Here is a 17,415-nt window from a genome sequence, read left to right as displayed (position 1 = left end):
TGTTAAATATCAGTGATCACACAGTATTTGTATGTAATCAGGGCCTTGCTTATTTATTGACAATGACAGGATGCACCAATGTTACACTTTACTCTAACAGTGTAATACTGTATTTCAGTTTAAAACATGGTTTTATTAATATAATTAATTAAGATGGGGAAAGAGGGATGACTTCTGATAGAAGTGACTATTATTCAGGCTTGGGGGGGCTTACTGTACTGGATGGGGATATTTCCCTTAAAGCAATGTGCATTATGAAGCCCTGTATTCACCAGAGGGATTGCCAGAGCTCTACTACTGACTCTTGGATGTGACATTGTGCCTATTGTATGTGTCCTTCAAAGCGCTGTCCATTTAATTTTCTATGGATTACACTTAAGAGGATCCCGCACCCAAACGCTTTTGGAGATATTTTGAGCAAGTTAACCATTTTTTATGCAACACTGTGCCTTCTCTACAGCTCCCCCAAAATGAGAAAACTTTTGTAATTGGAAAGTACAACCTGAACATGTCAGTTAAAAATGCAAAATGTTGTTTTCTATTTCACAATAAGATTAGGAGTATCACAGGACCTTGTATATACAGTTGAAGTGGGAAGTTTACATACACAGGTTGGAGTCATTAAAACTCGTTTTTCAACCACTCCACAAATTTTGGCAAGTCGGTTAGGACATCTACTTTGTGCATGACACAAGTCATTTTTCCAACAATTGTTTACAGACAGATTATTTCACTTATAATTAATTGTATCACAATTCCAGTGGGTCAGAAGTTTACATACACTAAGTTGACTGGGCATTTAAACAGCTTGGAAAATTCCAGAAAATTATGTCATGGCTTTAGAAGCTTCTGATAGGCTAATTGACATAATTTGAGTCAATTAGAGGTGTACCTGTGGATGTATTTCAAGGCCTACCTTCAAACTCAGTGCCTCTTTGCTTGACATCATGGGAAAATCAAAAGAAATCAGCCAAGACCTCAGAAAATAAATGTAGACCTCCACAAGTCTGGTTCATCCTTGGGAGCAATTTCCAAACGCCTGAAGGTACCACGTTCATCTGTACAAACAATAGTACGCAAGTATAAACACCATGGGACCGCACAGCCGTCATACCGCTCAGGAAGGAGACGTGTTCTGTCTCCTAGAGATGAACGTACTTTGGTGAGAAAAGTGCAAATCAATCCCAGAACAACAGCAAAGGACCTTGTGAAGATGCTGGAGGAAACAGCAACAAAAGTATCTATATCCACAGTAAAACGAGTCCTATATCGACATAACCTGAAAGGCCACTCAGCAAGGAAGAAGTCACTGCTCCAAAACTGCCATAAAAAAGCCAGACTACGGTTTGCAACTGCACATGGGGACAAAGATCGTACTTTTTGGAGAAATGTCCTCTGGTCTGATGAAACAGCACTGCCCCCTCAAGATTCAGGTTTTGGCCTGCCATATGAGTTCTGTTATACTCACAGACACCATTCAAACAGTTTTATAAACTTTAGGGTGTTTTCTATCCAAATCAAACAATTATATGCATATTCTAGTTTCTGGGCAGGAGTAATAACCAGATTAAATCGGGTACGTTTTTTTTATCCGGCAGTGAAAATACTGCCCCCTATCCTAAACAGGTTAACGAGAGTCTTGTCTTTAAAATGGTGTAAAATACTCATATGTTTGAGAAATTGAAGTTATAGCATTTATGAGGTATTTGTATTTCGCGCCACGCGATTCCACTGGCTGTTGATTAGGGGTGGGACGCTTGCCCAGGGAGGTTAAAATGGAGAACACCGTTCTGAGAGAAGCCTTACTTGACATATAGACTAGATCCATGAGAGAGAATCTGGTACTTACAGGTATCCAAGATAAAGAAAGAGAAGTTCCTGAATCTGTAGTTAGAGAGTTCCTCCTTACAGCGCTTCAGATTCCACTCGAAGATATCGACAAAACCCAACTCGAACGTGTACACTGCTTCGGACAGAGAGGGCAAAGGTATGAACGTCCAATCGTTGCCAAATTTGCTTCCTTTAAAAGATAAAATAATGGTTAAAACCCTGGGTAAAAGACTTGCTGGGACCAAAATTGGCATGAATGACCAGTTCTCGAAGGAAATTGCAGAACGGCGTAAAGTTCTGTATCCAATTTTCAAGGATAATAGATGAAAAGGGAAACGAGTAGCTCTCGTCGTTGATAAACTATATATTAATAACCAGTTGTTCAGAGACACAAAGACTACTCCATGGTTATTTTAAAAATTACAAAGTTCTTATAGACGAGGAAAATAATGAAACAATTCTAGCCCGGATATGGATTGTAACAATACAATAAAAAATATAGCATTTCTATATATCTTCAAATATAAGTAATTGGAACACACAAGCACTAATTCAACATGGTGAGGATAAAAAGTCCGTAAACAGAAGACGTTTGGTGTGTGTTTATTTTTTATTTGTTTTGTTATGTTTGGGAAAGTGTGGCATTGAGTGAGAAAGGAAATGGTTGCATATCCCAGAGCCAATGTATTGCTGTGAGCCGGGGTGTGAGAGCTTTCAATGTTGTTCAGATGATGGATATACTTTTATAATGAATTTTATGTCTTATTTATTTATTGTCCTATCATGGTGGAACTGTTTTAAAATAAATTATACATTTAATTTATTTATTGTCCTATCATGGGGAACTACATTTTTAAAATAAATTATATATCTAATTTATTTATTTATGATCCTATATTGATGGAACAGTCCACAATCCTATACCCTAGACACCAACCTGAATGACCCAGATACTAAGGAGAAGTCCCTAACTGTTTTATGGGCCTGCTGTAAGCGGTCTGTATGCAGCCAAAATGCGGTCAGAGACCTAGAGCAGCACTGCCCCCTCAAGATTCTGAGCCTGCTTGGCAGGGTTGGTCCTGTAGTGGTTCTGAGCCTGCTTGGCAGGGTTGGTCCTGCAAAGCCAAAGCCCCCTGAAGGGAGAGCATACTACACAAGGAAATTCTCAAAGCTGCTATGAGAACCTTGACGACCTTGTACCTAGCCGGTGGGGATTCCGGTGGGGTGCCCCCACCCAGGCAGTAGCAGTGCTGGCAACACTAGCTGCAGTAACCCATGGGAAGGGGGTCACACTCGGACATTCAGAGAGGGGGTATATTATTGTGGCCCTGGTGGCACAAAATCAAAAGTCTGACTGCATGGAGATGCTTGGGAATATGGTCAATACGGGGGACCGTGTTGTGAGTGTTTTCAGGGAAAAGGTGTACATCTGACATCCATCATCTAGGACGTGACAATGGTTAATAAAATCTCGCCATTTCTGCCCATTTTTTTGCACAGTCTTGCAGGCCTTCTCATACAACTGCAACTGTATATGCATTCGTAAATCAAGACCTTTCTTAAGTTGGGCTCTGGGATGGTGCAACTGTTGAGAATGTGAGCCTATGATTGTGTGGTGGGAAAGGGCTTTAGGTGTGCATGATCGTGTGGGTGTATGTGTTGTGGCGTACAGCAGGTCAGCCACCAGGGGGAGACTCGTCGAGGCCTGGTAACAGATGGAGTATACATCACGAGGCGATGGCTCCATCTGCTGGACGGGCTCTCCAGCCAGGACTAATTGGGGCTGATTGGGAGCTGGTGAGTAATCAAGGGCAGATTGCTCACCAGCTGTGCAAGGCCCACACAGGGGGTGGGGAGAAAGAGAGAAAGAAAGAAAGAAAAGAAAAGAAAGGACTCCCGTGGTATTGTTGACAGTTGCAGAGGTAAGAAGAGGGAGTTCAGTTTTGTGCCCGACAGGACACAGCCACACCCGGAATACCAGAAGACGGCATCCCGGAGAGGGTCTCATTGGGGAGACCTATCCTTTTCTTTTTGATCTATTATTTAAATAAACACCCTTGAAACTGAGCTAATCCTCTGTCCGTGTCTGATCTGGGTAAACGTCTTGACCAAACCCCCTGGTCTGCCGCAGTGCGTATCCCACAACTGTTGCGAAGGAGTAAAAGATGTTCGGGACAATAAAGGATGATTCACAATAATTGTTTGCTAATATAATTATTGCTTGTAATAATGTCATTTTCGTAATGGCGAGACTGGTGAGAGGTAAAATCCTTTGCATAAATTGCCTACATTACTACAAATATTAATAGCTAATTTTGGAAAATAAGAAACAGGATTTTTAAAATATATATATTTTTTGATGGCTATATATAATACAAATCGAGGTGAGAGCAATGGAAATGCATTTGGTGGTTGATCTACTTCTGTTCTGTAAATGGCACTGTGTGCTCTTTTCCAAGGATGGATCCCAGTCTGTCAGGGCTATGCGATAAGGGGGGGTCAGGGGTGGTCTGCCGGCATTGGGATGACAACCCAACTCGGGATGAGGAGGGCTTTTAGCGGGTGGAATAGTGAAGACCAATTGGAGGTTTACTTAGTAGCAATGCAAATATCATGGTACAGCTATATAGACACTCAATCATCATGTTACTTTTTAATGGTACGTTTACAAACATATATTTTGATAAATAGAATTGAAAGTTGTGTCTCATTGTGGTAAATGGTGAAATAAGTATAGCCAGTTACAACTGTAATGGCCTAGCAGATAATAAGAAAAGACGATCAGTATTTACCTGGTTAAAAGAGAAGGAATATAATATCTATTGTTTACAGGAAACCCATTCAACAATTTTAGATGAAGTTTTGTGGAAAAAGGACTGGGTTGCGAAATATATTTCTTCCATGGGCAGAAATGAACAGTAATTTTGATCCAAATGTGCAAAATGTCCAAACAGATCATCAAGGTAGATGGATTATTTTAAATATTTTATTGGACAATAAACAGATATGCTTTATTAACCTATACAGTCCAAATAATGATGATCCAAGCTTCTTTGAAAATATATGTAAGAAATTATCAACTCTACAAGCAACACTAAATCAAAGTTTATTTGTCATGTGCGCCGAATACAACAGTGAAATGCTTACTTACAGGCTCTAACCAATAGTGCAAAAATGGTATTAGGTGAACAATAGGTAGGTAAAGAAATAAAATAACAGTAAAAATACAGGCTATATACAGTAGCGAGGCTATAAAAGTAGTGAGGCTACATACAGACACCGGTTAGTCAGGCTGTTTGAGGTAGTATGTACATGTAGATATGGTTAAAGTGACAATGCATATATGATGAACAGAGAGTAGCAGTAGCGTAAAAGAGGAGTTGGCGGGTGGTGGGTGGGACACAATGCTGATAGCTCGGTTAGCCAATGTGTGGGAGCACTGGTTGGTCGGCCCAATTGAGGTACTATGTACATGAATGTACAGTTAAAGTGACTATGAATATATGATAAACAAAGAGTAGCAGCAGCCTAAAAAGAGGGGTTGCGGGGGCACATAATGCAAATAGTCCGGGTAACCATTTGATTACCTTTTCAGGAGTCTTATGTCTTGGGGGTTAAAACTCTTGAGAAGCCTTTTTGTCCTAGACTTGGCACTCCGGTACCGCTTGCAATGCGGTAGTAGAGAGAACAGTCTATGACTGGGGTGGCTGGGGTCTTTGACAATTTTTAGGGCCTTCCTCTGACACCGCCTGGTGTAGAGGTCCTGGATGGCAGGCAGCTTAGCCCCAGTGATGTACTGGGCTGTACGCACTACCCTCTGTAGTGCCTTGCAGTCAGAGGCCGAGCAATTGCCGTACCAGGCAGTGATGCAACCAGTCAGGATGCTCTCGATGTTGCAGCTGTAGAACCTTTTGAGGATCTGAGGACCCATGCCAAACCTTTTTAGTTTCCTGAGGAGGAATAGGCTTTGTCGTGCCCTCTTCACGACAGTCTTGGTGTGCTTGGACCATGTTAGTTTGTTGGTGATGTGGACACCAAGGAACTTAAAGCTCTCAATCTGCTCCACTACAGCCCTGTCAATGAGAATGAGGGCGTGCTCGGTCCTCCTGTTCCTGTAGTTCACAATCATCTCCTTTGTCTTGATCACGTTGAGGGAGAGGTTGTAGTCCTGGCACCACACGGTGAGATCTCTGACCTCCTCCCTATAGGCTGTCTCGTTGTTGTCGGTGATCAGGCCTACCACTGCTGTGTCATCGGTAAACTTAATGATGGTGTTGGAGTCGTGCCTGGCCATGCAGGCATGAGTGAACAGAAAGTACAGGAGGGGACTGAGCACTCACCCCTGAGGGGCCCCTGTGTTGAGGATCAGAGTGGCGGATGTGTTGTTACCTACCCTTACCACCTGGGGACGGCCCGTCAAGAAGTCCAGGATCCAGTTGCAGAGGGAGGTGTTTAGTCCCAGTGTCCTTAGCTTAGTGATGAGCTTTGAGGGCTCTATGGTGTTGAACGCTGAGCTGTAGTAAATGAATAGCATTCTCACGTATGTGTTCCTTTTGTCCAGGTGGGAAAGGGCAGTGTGGAGTGCAATAGAGATTGCATGATCTGTGGATCTGTATGCAAATTGGAGTGGGTCTTGGGTTTCTGGGATAATGGTGTTGATGTGAGCCATGACCAGCCTTTCAAAGCACTTCATGGCTACAGACGTGAGTGCTATGGGTTGGTAGTCATTTAGGCAGGTTACCTTAGTGTTCTTGGGCACAGGGACTATGGTGGTCTGCTTGAAACATGTTGGTATTACAGACTCATACAAGGAGGGGTTGAAAATGTCAGTGAAGACACTTGCCAGTTGGTCAGCGCATGCCCGGAGTACATGTCCTGGTAATCCGTCTGGCCCTGCGGCCTTGTGAATGTTGGCCTGTTTAAAGGTCTTACTCACGTCGGCTGCGGAGAGCGTGATCACACAGTCGTCCGGAACAGCTGATGCTCTCATGTATGTTTCAGTGTTACTTGCCTCAAAGCGAGCATAGAAGTAATTTAGCTCGTCTGGTAGGCTCGTGTCACTGGGCAACTCTTGGCTGTGCTTCGCCTTGTAGTCTGTAACAGTTTACAAGTCGTGCCACATCCGACGAGCGTTGAAGCCGGTGTAGTATGATTCGATCTTAGTCCTGTATTGAGGTTTTGCCTGTTTGATGGTTCGTCAGAGGGCATAGCCATTCCGGGATGCTTCCTCAATGCCATCGGAAGCATCCCGGAACATATTCCAGTCTGTGCTAGCAAAACAGTCCTGTAGCTTAGCATTTGCTTCATCTGACCACTTTTTTATTGACTGAGTCACTGGTGCTTCCTGCTGTAATTTTTGCTTGTAAGCAGGAATCAGGAGGATAGAATTATCGTCAGATTTGCCAAATGGAGGGCGAGGGAGAGCTTTGTACGCATCTCTGTGTGTGGAGTAAAGGTGGTCTAGAGTTTTTTTCCCCTCTTGTTGCACATTTAACATGCTGGTGGAAATTTCGTAAAACGGAATTAAGTTTCCCTGCATTAAAGTCCCCGGCCACTAAGAGCGCCACCTACAATGTTTCCGGATCCACAGGATGAGGGGGTTCTTCATCCTGCACCAGAGCCACCTCCAATGCTGGCGGATCCGCATGATGAGAGGGTTTTTCGTCCTGCACCAGAGCCGCCTGCAATGCTGGCGGATCCGCAGGATGAGAAGGTTCTTCGTCCTGCACCAGAGCCGCCACCAACACTAAACACCCCCCCAACCCTCCCTTTTGGTTTCAGGTTTTGCGGCCGGAGTTCGCACCTTTGGGGGGGTGGGGTACTGTCACGTCCTGACCATAGTGCTGTTATTTTCTCTGGTAGAGTAGGTCAGGGCGTGACTGGGGGTTTATCTAGTTTATTTTTTCTATGTTGTGTTCTAGTTTCTTTTTTCTATGTTGGGTTTTTTGTATGATTCCCAATTAGAGGCAGCTGGTCATCGTTGTTTCTAATTGGGGATCATATTTAAGTAGTTGTTTTTCCCACCTGTGTTTGTGAGAGATTATTTTGAGTTAGTGCATGTTGCACCTCTGTTGTCACGGTTTGTTGTTTGTTTATAGTTTATTGTTTGTTTGGCTAAGTTTCACAATATAATAAAGATGTGGAACGAAACTCACGCTGCGCTTTGGTCCGTTCCTACACACAGTCGTGACAGTCGGACTCGTTAAAGGAAAGATCTTCTACCAGTTTGTGGTGAGTAATCGCTGTTCTGATGTTCAGAAGTTATTTACGGTCATAAGAGATGGTAGTAGCAACATTATGTACAAAATAAGTAAAAAAAAACAAGTTACAAACAACGCTAAAAAAATGAACAAAATAACACAGTTGGTTAGGAGCACGTCAGCCATCCTCTCTGGCGTCATTCTAGTATGATATAGCCTACAGTAGCCTATATGTTGTGTTCAATGCAGGCCTACATTGCATTAAAAACGTTTTTACATTATGAAGGGCTTGACATTAATGATTAAAAAAATTATTGTTCTGTAACACCATGGGCCAAATAGGTGACTGAGTTACATTGTGTTGTATGATGCAAAAAAACACTTTACAAAATACAGTTAATAATTATTACCATACAGAAAATTAGACAATGTAGGTTACCCCTCTGCCTATTTGCTTATTTGCATATTCAAGCCTGTCTCAAAATAAAACACTTCCCCTTTAATTAAGGCATAAGCTTTTTATCTGACTGTCTTTTCGAAGACAGCTTGAAATGTAGCCTACACGTTTTGTGCTCTTGTAGGAAGCAGTAACTCCTCATTGCTGACCTATACTTATCTACAACTGGGTTAATAACTTCACACGCACGGCACTGATCTGAAAAGTTTACGCCGACTCGATCTTGCAAGATTTGTTTTGGTTTGATGCATTAAAAATGTTATGTTGATTTCATCACGGAAAAATCTTTGATTTATATAGTGCAAACTAATGAGCGAACTCAGTGTCATAAGCGTCGTAAGGACAGGACCAAGGCGCAGCGGGTAAAGTGCTCATCTTCTTAATTTATTAGAAATAACACTTAAACAAAAGAAACAAACGACGAAACAGTCCCATAAGGTGCACAGACTATACAGGAAATAACCACAAAACACAAGTGAAACAAACCTCAACTAAATATGGCCTCCAATTAGAGACAACGACAACCAACTGTCTCTAATTGGAGGTCCTACCAAAAACCCAACATAGAAATAGAAAACTACATTTAAACATAGAAATAGAACCTAAACCAAAAACACCAAAACAAACACCCCCTGCCATGCCCTGACCAAACTACTATGGCAAATAATCCCTTTTACTGGTCAGGACGTGACAGTACCCCCCCCCCCCCCCCCAAAGGTGCAGACCCCGAATGCACCTCCAAAACCCCACAAAAACAACCCCAAACTTAAAGGGAGGGAAGGGAGGGTGGCCACCGTCAATGACGGTCCCTGTGCTACACCCCCCCTTCCCAATCCTCCCACTACGGAGGTGGCTCTGGCTCTGGGCGTAGCTCAGAAGACTCTGGGCTGTGCGGCATCGCTGGAGGCCCCGGGCTGAGGGGCGTCGCTGGAGGCCCCGGGCTGAGGGGCGTCGCTGGAGGCCCCGGGCTGAGGGGCGTCGCTGGAGGCCCCGGGCTGAGGGGCGTCGCTGGAGGCCCCGGGCTGAGGGGGGGGGGGGGTCGCTGGAGGCTCCGGGCTGAGGGGCGTCGCTGGAGCCAATTTACGCAAATCTTTTAATTCCTCATTCAATTGTTTCAGGGCATTTCGAGTAACATTTCCAATTTTCTCTGAGTGTCTAGAGATTTGGTCTAGGGCACATGAAACTCCATACCCAGGGGAAAACACACTAAAGAACCTGGAGGCAGGTGCCTGAGTGTGAGTAATGTCAGCAAGAGACAGGAGGTTTGTAGTCTCTTAAACAGAACCTTCAGATCCTTCTGATTGTTTGGAACGGTTCTCATAGCTATCACCACAAACCCAACAGTGCAAGCATTTGATCCATTAAGATTCATAGAACATTGTTGGCCATAGTCTTAAAAGGCATTTTTCCTGCCAATGCTACAGTAAAGTTCACCACCTTAACCGGACCCAACGCAGGGCCCAGCAGGGCTCTCCTTGCACGATGACCATCTAGTTCAGGGCCACTCCAGGCCTGCGTTGGTCCCTTTGACTCCTTCTACAATTACCATCTTCTGGGTCACTACTCCGGGCCTGCTTTGGTTCCTTTGGCTTGGGACTTATCTCACTCTTATAGAAACATTTTAACATTAACATTTTTAACATTTAGCAGACGCTCTTATCCAGAGCGACTTACAGTAGTGATTGCATACATTTCATTTAATTTCATGCATTTTTTTTTTTTTTTTTACTGGCCCCCTGTGGGAATCAAACCCACAACCCTGGCGTTGCACACACCATGCTCTACCAACTGAGCCACAGGGAAGCATTCTATCTCAGAGACAGGCCCCCTTTGTACTTTGCCTCCGGCCACAAATACTGTACATTTGTATATAAATCATTCCATCCAACCCATAACACATTAATTGCGTCACTTGAGGGGTGCGTCACTTGAGTGGGTTGAGTCACTGACGTGATCTTCCTGTCTGGGTTTGTGCCGTGGGGGAGATCTTTGTGGGCTATACTCGGACTTGTCTCAGGGTAGTAAGTTGGTGGTTGAAGATATCCCTCTAGTGGTGTGGGGGCTGTGCTTTGGCAAAGTGGGTGGGTGCTTCTACAACTGCATTGCTTGCTGTTTGGGGTTTTAGGCGTGGTTTCTGTACAGCACTTTGAGATATCAGCTGATGTAAGAAGGGCTATATAAATAAATTGTATTTTATTTTATTTATATCCTGCCTGGTTGGCCCTGTCCGGGGGTATTAGTCGGACGGGGCCACAGTGTCTCCCAACCCCTCCTGTCTCAGCCTCCAGTAATTATGCTGCAATAGTTTGTGTCGGGGGGCTAGGGTCAGTCTGTTATATCTGGAGTATTTTTTTTCCTTCTTATCCGGTGTCCTGTGTGAATTTAAGTATGCTCCCTCTAATTCTCTCTCTCTCTTTCTCTCTCTCTCGGAGAACATGAGCCCTAGGACCATGCCTCAGGACTACCTGGCCTGATGACTCCTTGCTGTCCCCAGTCCACCTGGTCATGCTGCTGCTCCAGTTTCAACTGTTCTGCCTGCGGCTATGGAACCCTAACCTGTTCACCGGACGTGCTACCTTGTCCCGGACCTGCTGTTTTCGACTCTCTCTCTCTCTCTCTCTCTCTCTCTACCGCACCTGCTGTCTCTATCTCTGAATGATCGGCTATGAAAAGCCAACTGACATTTACTCTTATGGTACTGACCTGTTGCACCCTCTACAACCACTGTGATTATTATTATTTGACCCTGAAGGTCATCTATGAAAGTTTAAACATTTTGGCCATGTACTGTTATAATCGCCACCCGGCACAGCCAGAAGAGGACTGGCCACCCCTCAGAGCATGGTTCCTCTCTAGGTTTCTTCCTAGATTCTGGCCATTCTAGGGAGTTTATCCTAGCCACCGTGCTTCTACATCTGCATTGCTTGCTGTTTGGGGTTTTAGGCTGAGCTTTTGTATAGCACTTTGTGACGTCGGCTGATGTAAAAAACGGCTTTATAAATACATTTTATTGATTGATTGATTGAGGAGTGTTTTGTGTGCTATAGGGTGAGTGAGTGACTACGTTGTTGTTGTGTGTGTGAGTGAGAATGTAGTCTACTGAGAAGTGCCTGGGGTATGTTTGGTCAACAGCAGATGTTCCACTGTGTTTACATTTTACATTTTAGTCATTTAGCAGACGCTCTTATCCAGAGCGGCTTACAGTAGTGAATACATACATTTCATTTCATGCATTATTTTTGTTGTTGTTGTACTGTTCTATTTATTCAGTAACCTTTCTGCTACTATGTCTGTCCTCAACACAATGTTGCTGCCTGTTCCTCTCCATGTCTCCCCCCCAGCCGCTGCCACACCATAGATCATTCACATGACAGACTCAACACAACCCTGTGCTTTACCTAGCCTCAGTGCTCTCATTTCCTTATACCCCAACCTAACACAGCCCCAGCCTTCTCTCAAAGTCCTGTATCCCAGCCCAAACTAACCCAGTCACATCCCAGCCCCTACTACCAAGCCACAGTCTAACCCTGTCTAATCTCCAGTGCTTAGACTGACATGCATATCTCTGGAAACAGTAATTCATTCTCTCAACACAATGTTTTGACTTCTCTGATACTATCATGATGTAGCCTCCCCGGTGATTTATGCTTTTTCCAGCATCCACAGTGTTTACTGTTTATGATCATAAATAAAGGCAGTCTCTACAAACGTGATAACACTCATTCCTGACTAGCTGGACTCAGCAGGTTAGAGTTAAAGGTACACTCTCTGAGTCTTGAGACATTAGCACTGGGGCCCCGAAGGATTGTGTGGGTTCTCCCATCTTTTTCACACTGTACACAAATGAATGCACCGGCGGTAATCCTGATAATTACAATGTCAAGTTTTCAGATGATACCGACGTTCTTGGTCTGATGTATCAAGATGCTGATACTACTGTGTACAGGTCAGAGATCCAAAGGCTTGTCAAGTGTTGTGATGAGCACCATCTCATCGTTAATGTAAAGAAAACGGAAGAGATGGCGTTTGACCTCAATCTGTCGGTGACGATGTGCCTGTGGTTGTCCGCAATGCCAACATAGCACAGGTTAGTCCGTACAAGTACCTAGGTTTACATACATGTATGGACAATGTATTTAGCTGGAAGGTCCAAGTAGAGAGTGTCTGAAAGAAATGCTCCTGTTCTACCATGCAGTTCTAGACTATCCTGAGATATGGCATCACAGTCTGGTTTGGTCATTTTAAATCACATTTGATTTGTCACGCGCCGAATACAACTGGTGTAGTTTAAAAATAATAACAAAATAGTAACACAAGAGGAATAAAATGAAATACACAAGAACGGAGCTATATACAGGGAGTCCCAGATCAATGTGGAGCTATATACAGGGAGTCCCAGATCAATGTGGAGCTATATACAGGGAGTACCAGATCAATGTGGAGCTAAATACAGGGAGTACCAGAACAATGTGGAGCTATATACAGGGAGTACCAGTACCAGATCAATGTGGAGCTATATACAGGGAGTACCAGTACCAGATCAATGTGGGGCTATATACAGGGAGTACCAGTACCAGATCAATGTGGGGCTATATACAGGGAGTCCCAGATCAATGTGGAGCTATATACAGGGAGTACCAGATCAATGTGGAGCTATATACAGGGAGTACCAGAACAATGTGGAGCTATATACAGGGAGTACCAGTACCAGATCAATGTGGGGCTATATACAGGGAGTACCAGTACCAGATCAATGTGGAGCTATATACAGGGAGTACCAGTACCAGATCAATGTGGAGCTATATACAGGGAGTACCAGATCAATGTGGAGCTATATACAGGAAGTACCAGTACCAGATCAATGTGGAGCTATATACAGGGAGTACCAGTACCAGATCAATGTGGAGCTATATACAGGGAGTACCAGTACCAGATCAATGTGGAGCTATATACAGGGAGTACCAGATCAATGTGGAGCTATATATTGGGAGTACCACTACCAGATCAATGTGCAAAAGTACAAGGCTTTTGATGTAGATATGTAATGTACATGATTGCAGGATAAAGTGACTAGGTATCAGGATAGATAAAAATAAGAGTAAAATAAAGAACAGAGTAGCAGCAGCAAATGATGAGTGTAAAAGTCTGTGAGTGTGTGTGTAATGTGTGTTTGATGTGTCGGTATGCGTGTTTTTTATGCGTGTCTGTTATGCGTGTGTGTGCATGTGTATGTGAATGTCTGAGGGTTTTGTGTGGGAGTGTTAATGTAGTGTGTGTGAGTGAGTGTGTGTATATGGTGTGTATATGGTGTGTATATATAGTCTAGTGCGTGTGCGTAAGGTCAGTGAGAGACAGAGTCAGTGCAGATAGTTTGGGTACTATTAATTGACTATGTAGCAGTCTGGCTATTTAGCGGTCTTATGGCTTGCGGGTAAGAAGCTGTCTCTGAGCCTGGTACCGTTTGCAGGATGGTAGCATTGTGAACAGTCTATGGCTTGGGTGGCTGGAGTCTTTGGCAATTTTTCAGGCCTTCCTCTGACACCGCCTGATATAGAGGTCCTGGATGTACTGGGCTGTCCGCACCACCCTCTGTAGCGATTTGCGGTCAAGGGCAGTGCATTTGCTATACCAAGCTGTGAGGCAGCCAGTCAAGATGCTCTCGATGGTGCAGCTGTATAACTTTTTGAGGATCCGAAGGCCCTGCCAAACCTTTTCAGTTTCCTGAGGGGGTAGAGGCACTGTCGTGCCCTCTTCACGACTATGCGCATGTGTGTGGACCATGTTAAGTCCTTAGTGATGTGGATGCCAAGGAACTTGAAGCTCTCGACCAGCTCCACAACAGCTCTGTCAATGTGTATGGGCGTGCACTCCCCTCTTTCTCCTATAGTCCACAATCAGCTCCTTGGTCTTACTGAGGTTGAGCGAGAGGTTGTTGTCCTCCTCCCTGTAGGCTGTCTCATCCCCATCTGTGATCAGACCTACCACCGTTGTGTCGTCAGCAAACTTGATAATGGTGTTGGAGTCGTGAGTGGCCACACAGTTGTGGGTGAACAGGGAGTACAGGAGGGGACTAAGCACACACCACTGAGGGGTCCACGTGTTGAGACTCAGCGTGGTGTATGTGTTGTTGCCTACTCTCACCACCTGGGGCCGGCCCGTCAGGGAGTCCTGGTTCCAGTTGCAGTGGGAGGGGTTCAGTCCCAGGGTCCCTAGCTTGGTGATGAGCTTGGAGGGGACTAGGGTGTTAAATGCTGAGCTGTATACTATGAACAGCATTTTCCCATAGTTATTTCCCCTCTTGTCCAGGTGGGAGAGGGCAGTGTGAAGTTCAATTGACATTGTGTCATCTGTGAATCTGTTGGGGTGGTATGTGAATTGGATTGGGTCTAGGGTGTCTGGGATGATGGTGTTGATGTGTGTCATGCCCAGCCTTTCAAAGCATTTCATAATTACAGCTGTTAGTGCTACATGGCTATAGTCATGTAGGCAGGTTACCTTGGAGCTCTTGGGAACAGCAACAATAATGATCAGCTTGAAACATGTTGGGATTACAGACTGAGACAAGGGGAGACTGAATATTTCTGTGAAGACACTTGCCAGGTGGTCTGCGCAGGCTTAGAGAACGTGCCCTGGTATTCCGTCTGGCCCAGAATACCAAGTCCGACTGAAATCTTAAATTTCCCGCCTGACACAAACTGCCATGAAGGTTATGGGTGTGAGGCAGACTCTGCAGACTATGTTTAACCAGACTGTTACCAAGTGCAGAAAATTATTTCAGAATCCTCCCATGAACTTCACTCTGTATCAGCTCTTCTTGTCACGTTCTGACCAGTAAAGGGGTTATTTGTTATTGTAGTTTGGTCAGGACGTGGCAGGGGGGTATTTGTTTTATGTGGTTCGGGGTGTGTGTTTATGTAGAGGGGTGTTTGGTTAGTGTTTTCCGGGGTTTTTGGGCTATGTTCTATGTTAGTGTATTTCTATGTTCTAGTCTAGTCTTTGTAGTTCTATGTTTAGTTTATTGATTTGGCCTTCAATTGGAGGCAGCTTCTCCAAGTTGCCTCTGATTGAAGGTCCTATATAGAGGGGTGTGTTTTGTTTGGGTTTTGTGGGAAGTTGTTCTTTGCATAGCTGTGTGTTGCCTGCAAGACTGTTTGTTGGCCGTTCATTGTTTTCGTGTTTTATTTTGTAAAATAAACATGAGCATTCACGTACCCGCCGCGCCTTGGTCCATTCACCACGACGGCCGTTTCACTTCTCCTCAGGCAGACGCTATAGTGTTCCTATGTGTAAGCTTAACAGGTATAAGCACTCTTTAATTCCCATGTCTATTAAATACCTAAACAGCAATAAGTAAGTGAGCTGTGTTAGTATGCCACTAACATAATGTAAGGGAGATTTGCAATATGTATTATGTATGTGGCTATATGAAAAGCGTACAATGTGTATGATGGAGTATCGTGCAATGTATGTATTATGTTGAGTGTGTAATGACCAGTGTCTATTTTTGTATACAGCAGTACTATGTGTCCAAGACAATTTTCCCATTGGGGATATTAAAGTTCATCCTATCTGGTTCCTATCCTATCCCAAGTGTTACATGGGGTAATCTAGTGGGATTTTCTGTATCCTAAATGCCTCCCTCTTCCTAGGAGTGGGGGTTAGGAGTGGAATGAGAGATGGAAATGGGCTTGGCCACTCAGCCTGCCATGTAGGCCTAACCTTGAAAGTGGCCCTCTGGTCCTTGGCAGGAATTAGAAAATAGGTTCCTAGGATGGAATGGATATCTGTGTGCTGACAGAATAAAATACCAGCCTCTCCTAACATCCCTCTGGAGACAAACTAACCAGGTGACAAGAACAAGGCTTTATGTTTATACCCAGACAAATCCACCTAGCAAACAGGAGGGACACAGACACAGACAGATGCACACAAACACACACCCCACTCTGGGTGCGTTTCTTTGTTCAGGCGATGTGACGCAACAACCAATGTCGGTTCACACTGGGCTCATGGCCAAAAAAAGTGTCACAGCGGTAAAAGCAAACGGCATCGCTGACGGAGGTAGAGTCACTGCCTGCATTGGTGAAATTGCTACAAATTGCGCAGCACTGTAGTTGGTCTCCACGACCTAGCTCATAAAGCAACGCTGCTCAATAGACGGGTTGGATGTTTAGCAACAAAACTGACGCGCAACTATGGGGCAAAACAGATGGTGTTGGTTTAGATTGTTGACAACATGTAAACTATATTTCGTCTCCAATGCAATGTTTATAGAAAACAATAATTTATTGTATGGTGACCATGAGGTAGTCGGGTGAAGGTGCACAGGACAGTTCACAGAATTGCCTATTTAAAGAAATGTAGCCAATTTATTCATTACTACATTTAGCTAACATTAGATAGTTAATCCAGAGATTCTTAACTTTGCCTCAATTCAACAGTCTCGTCCAGATCATCATGACATTTGTAGTTCTTTATGGTAGCCACATTAACAAATACAGGCAAATTCAGTATATTGAGAAAAGTCACCTTGTCCTGGAGAGATTTACACTGTTATCAAAACTTCATGCCAGGGTAAGCCTACACGAAACACAGCCTTTATTTGAAGTGTTTCTAAAGTCCACTATGGGAAAAATGAATGGTGGAAAAACGATTGGAAACATTTCCCTGTTTGACCTCTGTTTGGATTCATACTGTGGTACTATATTCCCTTTCTTTACAAAAAATATGCCTCGAAAAGGAAACTCAACTCGAAAGTCAAGAAATAACTGAAAGTTTATGTTAGAAACGGCATGTTAAGGCAAATACTAAATTGAGAAATAGAGACAAACAAACACTACGAAACAATGTGATCAAGTAGCTGACAACTTGACTAAAGTGAGTCTAGAGACACTATTAACAGAAATACGCACTGGCAATGAGAAACTG

At 44.0% G+C, this 17,415-nt stretch overlaps 1 long non-coding RNA gene across 1 annotated transcript; it reads left to right on the top strand.

The window, feature by feature from the left end:
* Positions 1–2: 2 nt before the first annotated feature.
* LOC123727802 (uncharacterized) lies at positions 3–12,195 on the top strand. The gene is made up of 2 exons (XR_006759702.2): positions 3–1,987; positions 10,920–12,195. It is a non-coding gene; the product is annotated as an uncharacterized LOC123727802 (long non-coding RNA).
* The last annotated feature ends 5,220 nt before the right edge of the window (positions 12,196–17,415 follow it).

Source organism: Salmo salar, chromosome 16, assembly GCF_965601325.2.
Source record: "Salmo salar chromosome 16, fSalSal1, whole genome shotgun sequence".
In the NCBI taxonomy this organism is placed as follows: Eukaryota; Metazoa; Chordata; class Actinopteri; order Salmoniformes; family Salmonidae; genus Salmo; species Salmo salar.
This window is presented reverse-complemented; position numbering and strand designations above follow the sequence as displayed.